The sequence below is a fragment of the Phyllobates terribilis genome, unplaced genomic scaffold (assembly GCF_046119375.1).
Source record: "Phyllobates terribilis strain yellow unplaced genomic scaffold, ASM4611937v1 Scaffold_1__5_contigs__length_1240528914, whole genome shotgun sequence".
NCBI classification, from domain to species: domain Eukaryota; kingdom Metazoa; phylum Chordata; class Amphibia; order Anura; family Dendrobatidae; genus Phyllobates; species Phyllobates terribilis.
Genome location: NW_027362761.1, coordinates 292,268,607 through 292,281,034, shown reverse-complemented (window position 1 = coordinate 292,281,034; position 12,428 = coordinate 292,268,607). Strand labels below are relative to the sequence as shown.

The window sequence follows — 12,428 nt, the reverse complement described above, 5'->3', positions numbered from 1 at the left end:
AAAACATAAATTTTCCAATCTCAATCATTTATTTTCATCTATTAAAGTGAGAATAATAACAAAACAACTCAAAATGTACAAAAATACATTTCTGACATTTCACAAAAATATCAGTGACCAATATAGCCCTCCTTCTTTTCAAGAACAGTTATTAGCCTTCCATCCGTGAAGTCTATCAGTTTCTTAATCTGTTGATGATCAACTTTTTGGGCAGCACCAACCACAGTCTCCCAGACACTATTCAGAGAGGTTTACTGTTCTCCTTCACTGTATATCTTCAGTATAAAAAGGGCCAACAAGTACTAAATAGGGTTTTGGTCAGGTGAGGAAGGGGGCCATGTCATTATTCTTTCATCTTAAAGACTTTTACTTGCTAGCCAAACAGTGGAGTACTTTGATGCATGCAGTTAAGCATGTCCTGCAGAAATATCATTGTTTTCTTGAAAGATGCAGACATTTCCTGTACCATGACTTAAAGAAAGTTTCTTCTAAAAACTGGCAATAGGTTTGAGTGTTGATTTTGAGTCCATCTTCAACCCAATAATGTCCAACAAACTCATTTTAAATAATACTAGCCCATAATAGTACCCCCATCTTCACTTTGCTGTCATCTGAGTCGAAGTAAAGGTCTCTTTCATCTTGTCCGTCATTCTCAACTTATCAGTCCATAAAACCTTTGAAAAATACATCTTCAGATATTTCTTGGCCCAGTCCTGACATTTCAAGTAATGTGTCTCATTCAGTGGTGGTCGGGTTTGAGCTTCCCTTTGCTTGGCCATGTCTCTGAGCACTGAATACCTTGTACTTTTGGGCACTCCAGGGAGATTGCAGTTCTGGAAAATGACAGAACTGGAGGATAATGTGTAATGCAGGTGCCGGAAAGCAATGCACAGAGACACAAGGCGAGGACAGTCAGGGATGGATATAAACAGCTTATATATATATATGTAACAGGTGTTCTAAACAAGGGAATAGTAACAGTGATCACAAATGGTAATTTGAAGTAATAATGCAAAGTCTCCCAAGGTAGTGTGATGCACCCAATCGTGGGAGTCACCACGTTAGTTCTTTAACTCTGTATATGGCCTGAGGGGGGGGTCACCCTTTATTCCTGCTAGGCCACAAGTCTTTTCCAGACAAAGTCAATTAAATCAAGTTTAGCTTCTCCCACCCCAACCGGTCTCCTCCCCACCCGAGATCCTAAACCCAACTGCCCCTGGTACCGTAGGTGAGCAGTGGAAGTGACGGCCCTGTTCACTTGTGAAGCTCCTCTGCTTCCGCTGGTGTGACTCTTCTGGCGCAGTCTTCTCCCAGTTCCTCTCTGCTTGGCCGTTGGAGGCAGTATCTCAAGCCTTGGGGAGGGGGATCCAGACCTCCTCTGTTAGCGGGCGACGTCGGGTCCTGCGAACTCACTCAGCACCGCAAGCAGTTCCCGACTCTCCTCAGCAGGCGCAGCACTGGAGGAACCTCTGTGGGGAATCCGGAGTTCATCTACCGGTGTCCGGCTGTTATGTGTCGCAGGCCTCTGACTCAGGCCTACCACGCTGGGCTTCTCAGTAAGTCTGGAACGAGTCTGCTCCTTTCTGCAGCTTGGCACCATACTTGCCTCAGGCTCAGCGCGCTGGACTTTTATATTCAGGAAATCCTTCCTGGAACTCACCTGACCAGGTCCAGTGTCTAAATCTGCTCCCCCTTCAACTTTTCTAACACATCTTGGTTCCGTTTGATTGTGTCTGACCAGCAGATGGCAATCTCTCTTCATCTTTGACACATTCTGCAAGAATTCTCCTGAAGGCTTTTTTCTTCTACAACATTCCTCCCCCCTTTTTGCTCGCCAGTCCTCGGGCGAGTGGATTTCTTGCGGGATTGATGCCTCCTTCCAGACAGCGCAAGTTCAGACAAGAGTTGAGCACACTCTTCTGTTTTCTGTTGTATCTGAGACCAGATAAACTCTTCTTGAGCATACTGGTTAGGAGGGATTCTAGCATTAGCCCATTCAGTTCTGTGGGGTTCTTCCTGAGGAGGTGATTCCGGGGTATATAACCAATCAACCACTGGGGATTGCAAGTCACCTCCCGATTCATTCTGTACTCCACTCGGGATTGGCATTGACAGCTGTGATGGGCCCAACTGCATTGTAGCTCATCCTTCTTCAACTCCCAAGGTCCCTGTGTGGCACCTCAGCCAATTCGTTTGGAGGCCCAACCTCGTTATAGACCTCTGCTTCAGGGCCGCATCATATTGTGGTGCAACACACTAGGTGTCGCAGCGTCATGCCCTAAGGGCCTGACCTCGTAGACTGGGTTGTCTGGGTGGATCTTCACCACTCGATATGATATCGCCTCCCAATGATGGTCCAGCTTACTCCCAAATTGTTTGGCCCTTACTAGCACACGTTCTCATGGCTGGAGTGATCCACCCGAGATCGGGGGCCGACCTGCATGCTCTACTTCCTGAAATTTCTGTGCAACCAATCTTCTCACTTTATGAAGCCGGTTCCTGTGCTCCCAAATCCAGGTACTTGGGCTGCTGCCCGGGCCAGAGTCTTCTGAGTCTAGCTCTAGTTCAGTAATTTCTTGCCCATTCCTTCCAAACAGCAACATGTAAGGGGTTTAGCCAGTAGTTGCATGAACTTGATTATTATACACCCACACCAGCTCGGACATGAATTCGGGCCACTTCATCTTTTTGTCCTCTTCCAGCATTCACAACATTTGCAACAGGGTTTAGTTGAAGCGCTCGCACGCTCCATTCACTTGGGAGTGATAGGGCGTTGTTCGTGATTTGTCGATCCCATAGATATAGAATAGCTCATCCATCACTCACCCCTGGAAGAAGGCCCCGTGGTCAGAATGTATTTGCTTCGGGCACCCATAAATTTGTATTAAATCCTGACAGATGGCCTTTGCTGCAGCTTCGGCTGTCTGGTCTCGGGTAGGTGTCACCACAGCGAACTTGGTGAAGTGATCAGTCATTACCAAGCAGTGTCAGTAACCATTGTATGAAGTTCCGATCATTAGGTAGTGAATCATCAGGACTTCTAAGGGTGCAGAAGTTTGGATGGTCTGAATGGGCGACCACTTTGATTTCTTGCCGCAGTTGAGCCAATGCCTGCGCTCCGCAGTGAAGGATGACAAGCTGCAGCGTTCTTCTACCATCCAGCCTGCCATCTCAATGCCATCCCAGCATGGGAGAATTCTCCTGCTCAAGCGGTGACGTCATTTTTCGGCACCGCATGCGCAGGAGAATTCTCCCACGCTGTCAGTGACTTGCATGAGGTGAGCCGAGTTCATTGGACATGAACTCGGCTCATCTGGATGCCGTCACAGCGAGACACTGAGGAGCTTCTCAGTGTCTGCGGCATGGCAAGCTGGATGGCAGCGTTCTGCTGCGATCCAGCCTGTCATGTCAATATGTCAATGTAGCAGAGCTGAAGCCATCCTGGGAATCATGGAAAGGTAAGGATGAGGTTGGTTTATTATTTTACTTTTATTGCAGAAGACATTGGCTTCAGTAGGAATGGGCGATACAGTAAGTAGAGTTTAATTTAGAACATTTAAGGAATGTGTGTTTATTTCAATTAAAGTATTTTATTCTGGGTGTTGGTGTTTTTTTAACTTTCACTATGGGGTTAGTAATGGGGGTGTCTTAAAGAAGCCTCTCCATTACTAACCTGGGCTTGATGTCAGCTGGCATTATAAGCTGACATCAACTCCAGCCCTATTACCCCACTGCCACCGCTACAGGGCAGTGGGAAGAGCGAGGCTAAGTGCCAGAATTGGCGCATCCTATGGATGTGCCATTTCTGGGGCGGCTGATGGCTGGTGTTTCTAGCCTGGGAGGGGGCCAATATTCATGGCACCCTTCCTGGGCTATTAATATCAGCCCCCAGCTGTCTGCCTAGCCTTTGCTAGCTATTAAATTAGGGGGACCCCACATCATTTTTTTGGGGGGTCCCCCATTTTAATAGCTAGTAAAGGCTAGGTATTCAGCTGGGGGCTGATATTAGTAGCCTGGGAAGCTCCGTGGGTATTACCCCCTTCCCAGGCTTCAAACATCTGCCCCAGCCGTCTGCTTAACCTCCGCTAGAAACTAAAATTACGGGGGATCCCACGCCAATTTTTTTTTTAATAAATCCTTTATTTTAACACTAAATGACAAGTTCAGTTACCAGCACTGTCACTGTACTTATTATATATGTGACTGACATGTTTTTATCTATCTAATCTATGTATGATGCTCTATTCTTTCTGTTCTAGATTGTCGGGTACCGGTGTATGCCGCTGATGAATTGCCGGCCGGCTTTTTTAAAGAGACGGGTGAATGAAAATCGGAGGGCACTGGTGTGTTCCAAGTGCCCTGCTATGCTATTTATGCACCCTCCTATATACCCTGCCTATCTGCCTATATATTCTGCCTGCTTGACATTTAATTGAGCACTGTTCCCATCGATTTGGGCAATTTTTGACCTTCTGCAGACCACCAGGGGGGACTGCCAGAAAAATGCTCGAGTTTCCCTTAGACTTACATTGGACTCATTGCTCGGGTCGAGCACCCGAATATTCCAGTGTGCTAGACCCGAGCTTCGAGCACCCGAGCATTTTAGTGCTTGATCATCACTACTCAGCTACATCTCTGGTAGAGATTCTCTACCAGAGATGTAGGTGAGCTGTGCGGCCGTGGAAAGTTGATGTGAGTTCATGCCGTCAAGCATGAACTCACATGAACCCTCTGAGGGCACCGCGGCTACTTCAAATGAACAGCTGATCAGCATCAGCTGATACCTCAGCTGTTCATTTGAAATAACCGGTGGGAAAGCCGGCAGTAAAAAGACGTCACCACCGGCTTTCCCATTCGGTGCTGTGCGCCCCGCTCCCTGATGTATGCCCCCTGCTCCCCCGCCGCCTCCCATCCCGATCCTAAGTTAGGACGGCGTGGGGAGCGAAGCACCAGGGAGCAGGGAGCGTACATCAGGGAGCGGGGAGCGCAGCACCGAACGGGAAAGACGGCGGTGAAGTCTTTTCACTGCCTGCTTCCCAGTCCTTCACTCCCAGCTCCCTGGTGCTGCGCTCCCCGCCCGGTCCTAACTTAGGATCGTGATGGGAGGTGGCGGGGGAGCAGAAGATCGGGATGGGAGGCTGCGGGGAAGCGAGTATGGGGCTGAGTGATTGTTTAAAAGACGGCGGCTTTTTACCGCCGGCTTTTAAACAATCATGCACCCATTTCAGCCTTTTCCTCAGCCCCCAGACCGCTTTATAGGCTCCAGCAGACAATTACTCGGCTTACTCGCTTTTCCCATTGACTTACATTGGACTCGCTACTCGTAACGAGTACCCAAGCATTGGGACCTACTCGTTACGAGTATAGCGAGTCCGATTATTTCACTACTCGCTCATCCCTAGTCTAGTCCCCCAAGCATCTCTCCTTCAGTCCTTGGAAGGTCCCTGGTGCATTTGTTAGCCCGAACGGCATCCGGTTGAACTCAAACAAGCCAATAGGAAGGACAAAGGCTGACTTCGGACAATCCTTCTCAGCTACTGGGACTGGCCAGGTTGAGAGAAGAGAAGAACTTGGCGCTTCCTAATGCAGATAGAGACTCCTCAATTCGGGGTAGCGGATAGGAGTCCCACACTGAACATGCATTCAGCTTACGATAGTCTACACAAAACCTCAGGGTACCATCCTTCTTCCAAACCAGCACGATAGGGGCTGCCCAAGGACTCTGACTTTCGCAGATCATGCCATTCCGCAACATTTGGGCCAACAGTTCTTTCACCTCCTGGTCCATTTGAGGTGGGATCTGTCAATATCTCTCTCAAATGGGAGCAGTATTTCCTGTGGGTATTTCATGCTGAATGTCCCGAATGCACCCGAAATCGTCCTCATGCTGTGCAAACACTCCCATATACTGCTGTCGACGTTGTTCGATCTGTCTGACCTGTCCGGCAGAAAACTCAGTAAGGTTAGCCTCCATTTGCTCTAAGAGGTGGCGCCCAGCCAACGGTTACCTTCCATTCTCTTGGCTGTTGAGTGACATCTCTAGGGTCCATGGTTCTCCTTCCACAAGTGCCAGCCCTATAGCATCAGCTCTAGTAAGATCCTCTGGCATTATGCAAACTTGCGCCACCTCTTGTCAGGGCAACAACTGCAAACTTGCGCCACTTAGATTGATGCAACACACGGCCACCCAGCCCTGCCGCATGGTGGCCAGGGTGCGAGCCACCAGAAGTCCGGAGGGCGCTTCCTCTCCCTCTACTGGTTCAATATGAACATCCACGTCCTCTAAGGACACATGTGCCAGTACCAGTAAAGTGAGTGCAGTCTGTCCCACTGTGGCTTCAGGCGGTATCGATACCTTACCAAGATACTGAAAGGTAGCGGGCAATTTTTGAATTTGGCTGACTCGCACGAGATGCTGGAATACTCTCTTGCTGGCTGGGTCGCAAGTGGCATGGGTCCAGTTGTTTTTGTCAGAGCCCTCAGCCAGGAACTGTCCGACCTCCTTCAGCACATTTATGCCCAGGGTTACAATGGGCCCGTCGTCTCCAGACCCTGTGGTCAGTACTATCCATTTCAGACTGAGGTCCTTTCCACATGCCCGGACAGATATCCATACCACCCCCGCTACTGGGATAGGTAGGCAGTTGATTAGAAGCCATTATCTTGACAGTGGATTCCCTCCAGGAACGAGCAACTTCAGGAAAGTGACTTTCGAAATACGTCTCAGGCATAGTGGTCACCTAAGACCCGGTGTCCATTAGACAACGAATCCGCTGTCCATTAAATTCAGCCCAGATGATGGGCCTCTCAGAGACAATGTCTTCAGAGCTCCCTCTTCCACTCTCTGAAGTTCGAAACCCCATGGTATGCTCCTCAAACGTGGGGCATCTTAGTTTAACGGCTGCCCCCGCCTCTTACTTTCTCGGTTCGGACAGTCTTTGGAGATATGCCCCTTACTGCCGCAGGTCTAACACTCCAACCCTCATTCCACCGATGCACTGGGTACATGACGTGTTGGAGCCTGATAGGAATGTCATTCTCGCTCTGGCCTCCGTCCACGTGGAGCGATGCGGTCCATCGACGAGGGGGCTGCAGGGATCTCCCTAATAGTGCTCAGCTCACTTCGAATATCTGAATTTCCTAACGTACTCCCATACCCAGTTGGGCTCTTTGTGGGTGAATTCAGGAATAGTTGCTTTATGGCTTCTGACTGTGGCCTTAAAAACAGGAACTTCTTTTTCCAGAACTCTAGCTTCAGCCCCACCCTCCAGGAAGCCCAGATCGAGACTCATTGCAGCCGCTCCTTTAAGATCTGCCTCATGTAAGGGTACTTCAAGCCAGCAAACAGTTAGTCATGCAACACTTCATCCAATGGTCCCAGTCCTCGGTTCTCATCTCGAGCCTTCTTAACGATATGGGCCGTCACTTCCTGTAATGCATTAACATATTGGTTTATGGTCTCATTTTCCCCTTGGACCCGCTGAAATAACTGCAGGCGAAAGTGCCCCAGATCCATGGTGTCACCATGCATGTCCTCCAGAATTTGTATCACTTTGTCCACAGTGTCACGGTTAGAGATGAGCGGTGTTCAACTCGAACTGTTTGCCAATCTCAAATTCGAGCTGTTTTGGGCGGTGTTCGAGCCGTTCAGCGAACACGAACAATTTGAAAAAAATTTGGCTGTTCGAGGTTATGTTTGATAACTGTTCGTGCACCAAAATCATAACTGGATTTTTTCTCAGTAATGCTGAAAATTAATGTTAATACGCAGTTTGAGTGTACAGCGGGGCGGGGGGAGGGGCAGGGGATGGATCTCTGCAGAAATAATGAAGATCTCCATTTTTTTTTCTCTCTCCCGCATTTACAGTGGGGAGGTGCAATCTGTCAGCCTATCAGCAGCGCACCCACGGAGCGAACTGCTTTTTTTCACACAAGCAAGGGCATGTGTCATTGGCAGTGCATGTCACAAGTCCTTGCCCTATAAGACCCAGCCATTTTCCCCGTCACCACCATTTTCTCACTTCTGCAGCTGAGTGTTAGACGGCACCACTGTTGCTGTGTGCGCTATACTTTGTTAATTTCAAGCCAATTTTCGCACAAATCTACAGATAGCTTGGGAGTAGGGAATAGTTGTGATTGCAGTCCTTTTGAGGACTAGGCTACATCATTTCCTACGACTTTTATCAGGCAGGTCTGTGCTCTTAAATAGATAGGTTGGGAGTAAAGACTAATTGTAGTTGCAGTCCTTTTCAGGGCTAGGTTACATCAGTTCCTATCAGTTTTTGCCAGGCAGGTCTGTGCCAGTGCTGTGCAAGTTTTTTTCACAGGATTAGGTTAATCTAGCAAAGCAAATCCTTTTTGGCCTCTTGCAGTGTGTGTTAGTCAGTGGAGTAGCCTATCTGTGTTGCAAGCTACACCACCTGTGTATAGAATACAAATTTATTTACTGCACCTAGTGAAGTAAAATCTTTTGGGCATAGCATCATTCTATTAGTCCATCTATACTAACATCCACCAGGTTGCAAATTCAATATAATTTTTATCTGCATCTAGCTCTGAAAAAATATTTCGGCTTGTAGCAGTATGTGGGACTTGTTCTATTAGTCCATCTATACTAACCTCCACCAGGTTGCAAATTCAATATAAATTTTTTCAGCATCTAGCTCTGAAAAATATTTCGGCTTGTAGCAGTTTGTGGGACTTGTTCTATTAGTCCATCTATACTAACCTCCACCAGGTTGCAAATTCAATATAATTTTTATCGGCATCTAGCTCTGAAAAAATATTTCGACTTGTAGCAGTCTGTGGGACTTGTTCTATTAGTCCATCTATACTAACTTCCACCAGGTTGCAAATTCAATATAATTTTTTTCTGCATCTAGCTCTGAAAAAATATTTCAGCTTGTAGCAGTGTGTGGGACTTGTTCTATTAGTCCATCTATACTAACCTCCACCAGGTTGCAAATTCAATATAATTTTTTTCTGCATCTAGCTCTGAAAAAATATTTCGGCTTGTAGCAGTGTGTGGGACTTGTTCTATTAGTCCATCTATACTAACCTCCACCAGGTTGCAAATTCAATATAATTTTTATCTGCATCTAGCTCTGAAAAAATATTTCGGCTTGAAGCAGTGTGTGGGACTTGTTCCATTAGTCCATCTATACTTACCTCCACCAGGTTGCAAATTCAATATAATTTTTATCGGCATCTAGCTCTGAAAACTTATTTCGGCTTGGAGCAGTGTGTGGGACTTGTTCTATCAGTCCATCTATACTAACCTCCACCAGGTTGCAAATTCAATATAATTTTTTTCTGCATCTAGCTCTGAAAAAATATTTCGGCTTGTAGCAGTGTGTGGGACTTGATCTATTAGTCCATCTATACTAACCTCCACCAGGTTGCAAATTCAATATAATTTTTTTCTGCATCTAGCTCTGAAAAAATATTTCTGCTTGTAGCAGTGTGTGGGACTTGTTCTATTAGTCCATCTATAGTAACCTCCACCAGGTTGCAAATTCAATATAATTTTTTTCTGCATCTAGCTCTGAAAAAATATTTCAGCTTGTAGCAGTGTGTGGGACTTGTTCTATTAGTCCATCTATACTAACCTCCACCAGGTTGCAAATTCAATATAATTTTTTTGTGCATCTAGCTCTGAAAAAATATTTCGGCTTGTAGCAGTGTGTGGGACTTGTTCTATTAGTCCATCTATACTAACCTCCACCAGGTTGCAAATTCAATATAATTTTTATCTGCATCTAGCTCTGAAAAAATATTTCGGCTTGAAGCAGTGTGTGGGACTTGTTCCATTAGTCCATCTATACTTACCTCCACCAGGTTACAAATTCAATATAATTTTTATCGGCATCTAGCTCTGAAAACTTATTTCGGCTTGGAGCAGTGTGTGGGACTTGTTCTATCAGTCCATCTATACTAACCTCCACCAGGTTGCAAATTCAATATAATTTTTTTCTGCATCTAGCTCTGAAAAAATATTTCGGCTTGTAGCAGTGTGTGGGACTTGATCTATTAGTCCATCTATACTAACCTCCACCAGGTTGCAAATTCAATATAATTTTTTTCTGCATCTAGCTCTGAAAAAATATTTCTGCTTGTAGCAGTGTGTGGGACTTGTTCTATTAGTCCATCTATAGTAACCTCCACCAGGTTGCAAATTCAATATAATTTTTTTCTGCATCTAGCTCTGAAAAAATATTTCGGCTTGTAGCAGTGTGTGGGACTTGTTCTATTAGTCCATCTATACTAACCTCCACCAGGTTGCAAATTGAATATAATTTTTTTCTGCATCTAGCTCGGAAAAAATATTTCGGCTTGTAGCAGTGTGTGGGACTTGTTCTATTAGTCCATCTATACTAACCTCCACCAGGTTGCAAATTCAATATAATTTTTATCTGCATCTAGCTCTGAAAACTTATTTCGGCTTGGAGCAGTGTGTGGGACTTGTTCTATCAGTCCATCTATACTAACCTCCACCAGGTTGCAAATTCAATATAATTTTTTTCTGCATCTAGCTCTGAAAATATATTTCGGCTTGTAGCAGTGTGTGGGACTTGTTCTATTAGTCCATCTATACTAACCTCCACCAGGTTGCAAATTCAATATAATTTTTTTCTGCATCTAGCTCTGAAAAAATATTTCTGCTTGTAGCAGTGTGTGGGACTTGTTATATTAGTCCATCTATACTAACCTCCACCAGGTTGCAAATTCAATATAATTTTTTTCTGCATCTAGCTCTGAAAAAATATTTCGGCTTGTAGCAGTGTGTGGGACTTGTTCTATTAGTCCATCTTTACTAACCTCCACCAGGTTGCAAATTGAAAATCATTTTTTTCTGCATCTAGCTCTGAAAAAATATTTCGGCTTGTAGCAGTGTGTGGGACTTGTTCTATTAGTCCATCTATACTAACCTCCACCAGGTTGCAAATTCAATATAATTTTTATCTGCATCTAGCTCTGAAAAAATATTTTGGCTTGTAACAGTGTGTGGGACTTGTTCTATTAGTCCATCTATACTAACCTCCACCAGGTTGCAAATTCAATATAATTTTTTTCTGCATCTAGCCCAGCCAATACTTTTGGACTAATACGACAGTTTGGCCACTCAGCTCTGCTCGGTTCCCATCCATTGTTTTTTGTGCAAACAACTCCAGAGTTGTCAATTAGTTAACAACCAAAATGAGTGGAAAAAGGCCTGCTGCTGGTGGAAAGGGGAATAGGTGTGGTGGGAAGTGGAGAAAAGGTTGTATCCGTAGGGTATGTGTTAAGGCAACAATAACATCTGCAGAAGAAAGACCATCTTCCAGCCAAACTAAGATGTCTACTTCTTTTAGCGGACAATGTGATGAGATCCCTTTCTTACGGCCACGCCAATCGCTACAAATTCCAGATGAGGCACAAAAACAGCAGGTGCTTCAACTGATATCAAGTGCTATTTAAGTGGGCTCTCCTCCACCTCAAATTCAACATCACAAATACTCCAGTCCTCAGAGGTGTCACCCAAATCGCACTTGCTTCCTCACAGCTCCCAAGTCTCCAGCTGCCCGTATGAGTATGGGGTAGAACAGATGGTTGCATCTTCAGAGCTGTTTACTCATATTATAGCCTGGGAATCAGAGGTCGGCTCCAGAGCTTCTGTGAATCCAGACGAGGAAATGATCTGCACTGATGCCTAGAATCTTTAAGAGTCGGATACAGGACTATACACAGAAGGTTCTGACCATAATGTAGACCCTCATTCCCAAACTGTAACTCCTGTTGGTGGAGATAATGAGGAAGACGATGATGAGACTCAAATACCTGACTGGAGCGACAACTTGAGTTTTTTGTCTGGGCAGGATGAGGTGGGCTCTGAGGACGATGGGTGTGATAAAACACAGGGTGATGATGATGAGGTTGGAGATCCCACTTAATGTCAACCCATAGTCAGCCAGTCGATGAGGTCAGCAGAGGAGGTGGAGGAGGATGCTAGTGACGACGAGGTCAGGTTGCGCCTTCCTGGACAGAGACGTAGTACTGGAAGCACGTCAACAACTGCATCCTCAAACACAACTCTGCCTCTGACCACAAGTCGTGGTGGCACTTCAGGTCGCATGGGTGCTAAGCCTTGTATAGCCTGGCCATTTTTTCAGATTGATAAGGATCACCCAACTCCTGTTATCTGTAACATTTGTCAGCAAAAGCTAAGTAGAGGCCAAAAAATACATAGTTTGAGTACTTCATGCACGGATATGAAGAATAAGTTGCAGTGGGAAGCTCACTGCGCTACAATGTGGCCAAGCCGGCCGGGCCAACCACCGTCTGCCACATCTTGTGCATCCGTGGCCTCTTCATCCTCTGTGACTGGGGGGACAGCAGTCGCACCTGTTTTGGGACGCAGACCTGACACTAGTGTTGAGCCACCCCCGTAG

At 45.9% G+C, this 12,428-nt stretch overlaps 1 pseudogene; it reads right to left on the bottom strand.

Moving 5' to 3' along the window:
- LOC141260695 (uncharacterized) overlaps positions 1-12,428 on the bottom strand; it is a 100,692-nt pseudogene that overhangs the window by 27,182 nt on the left and 61,082 nt on the right.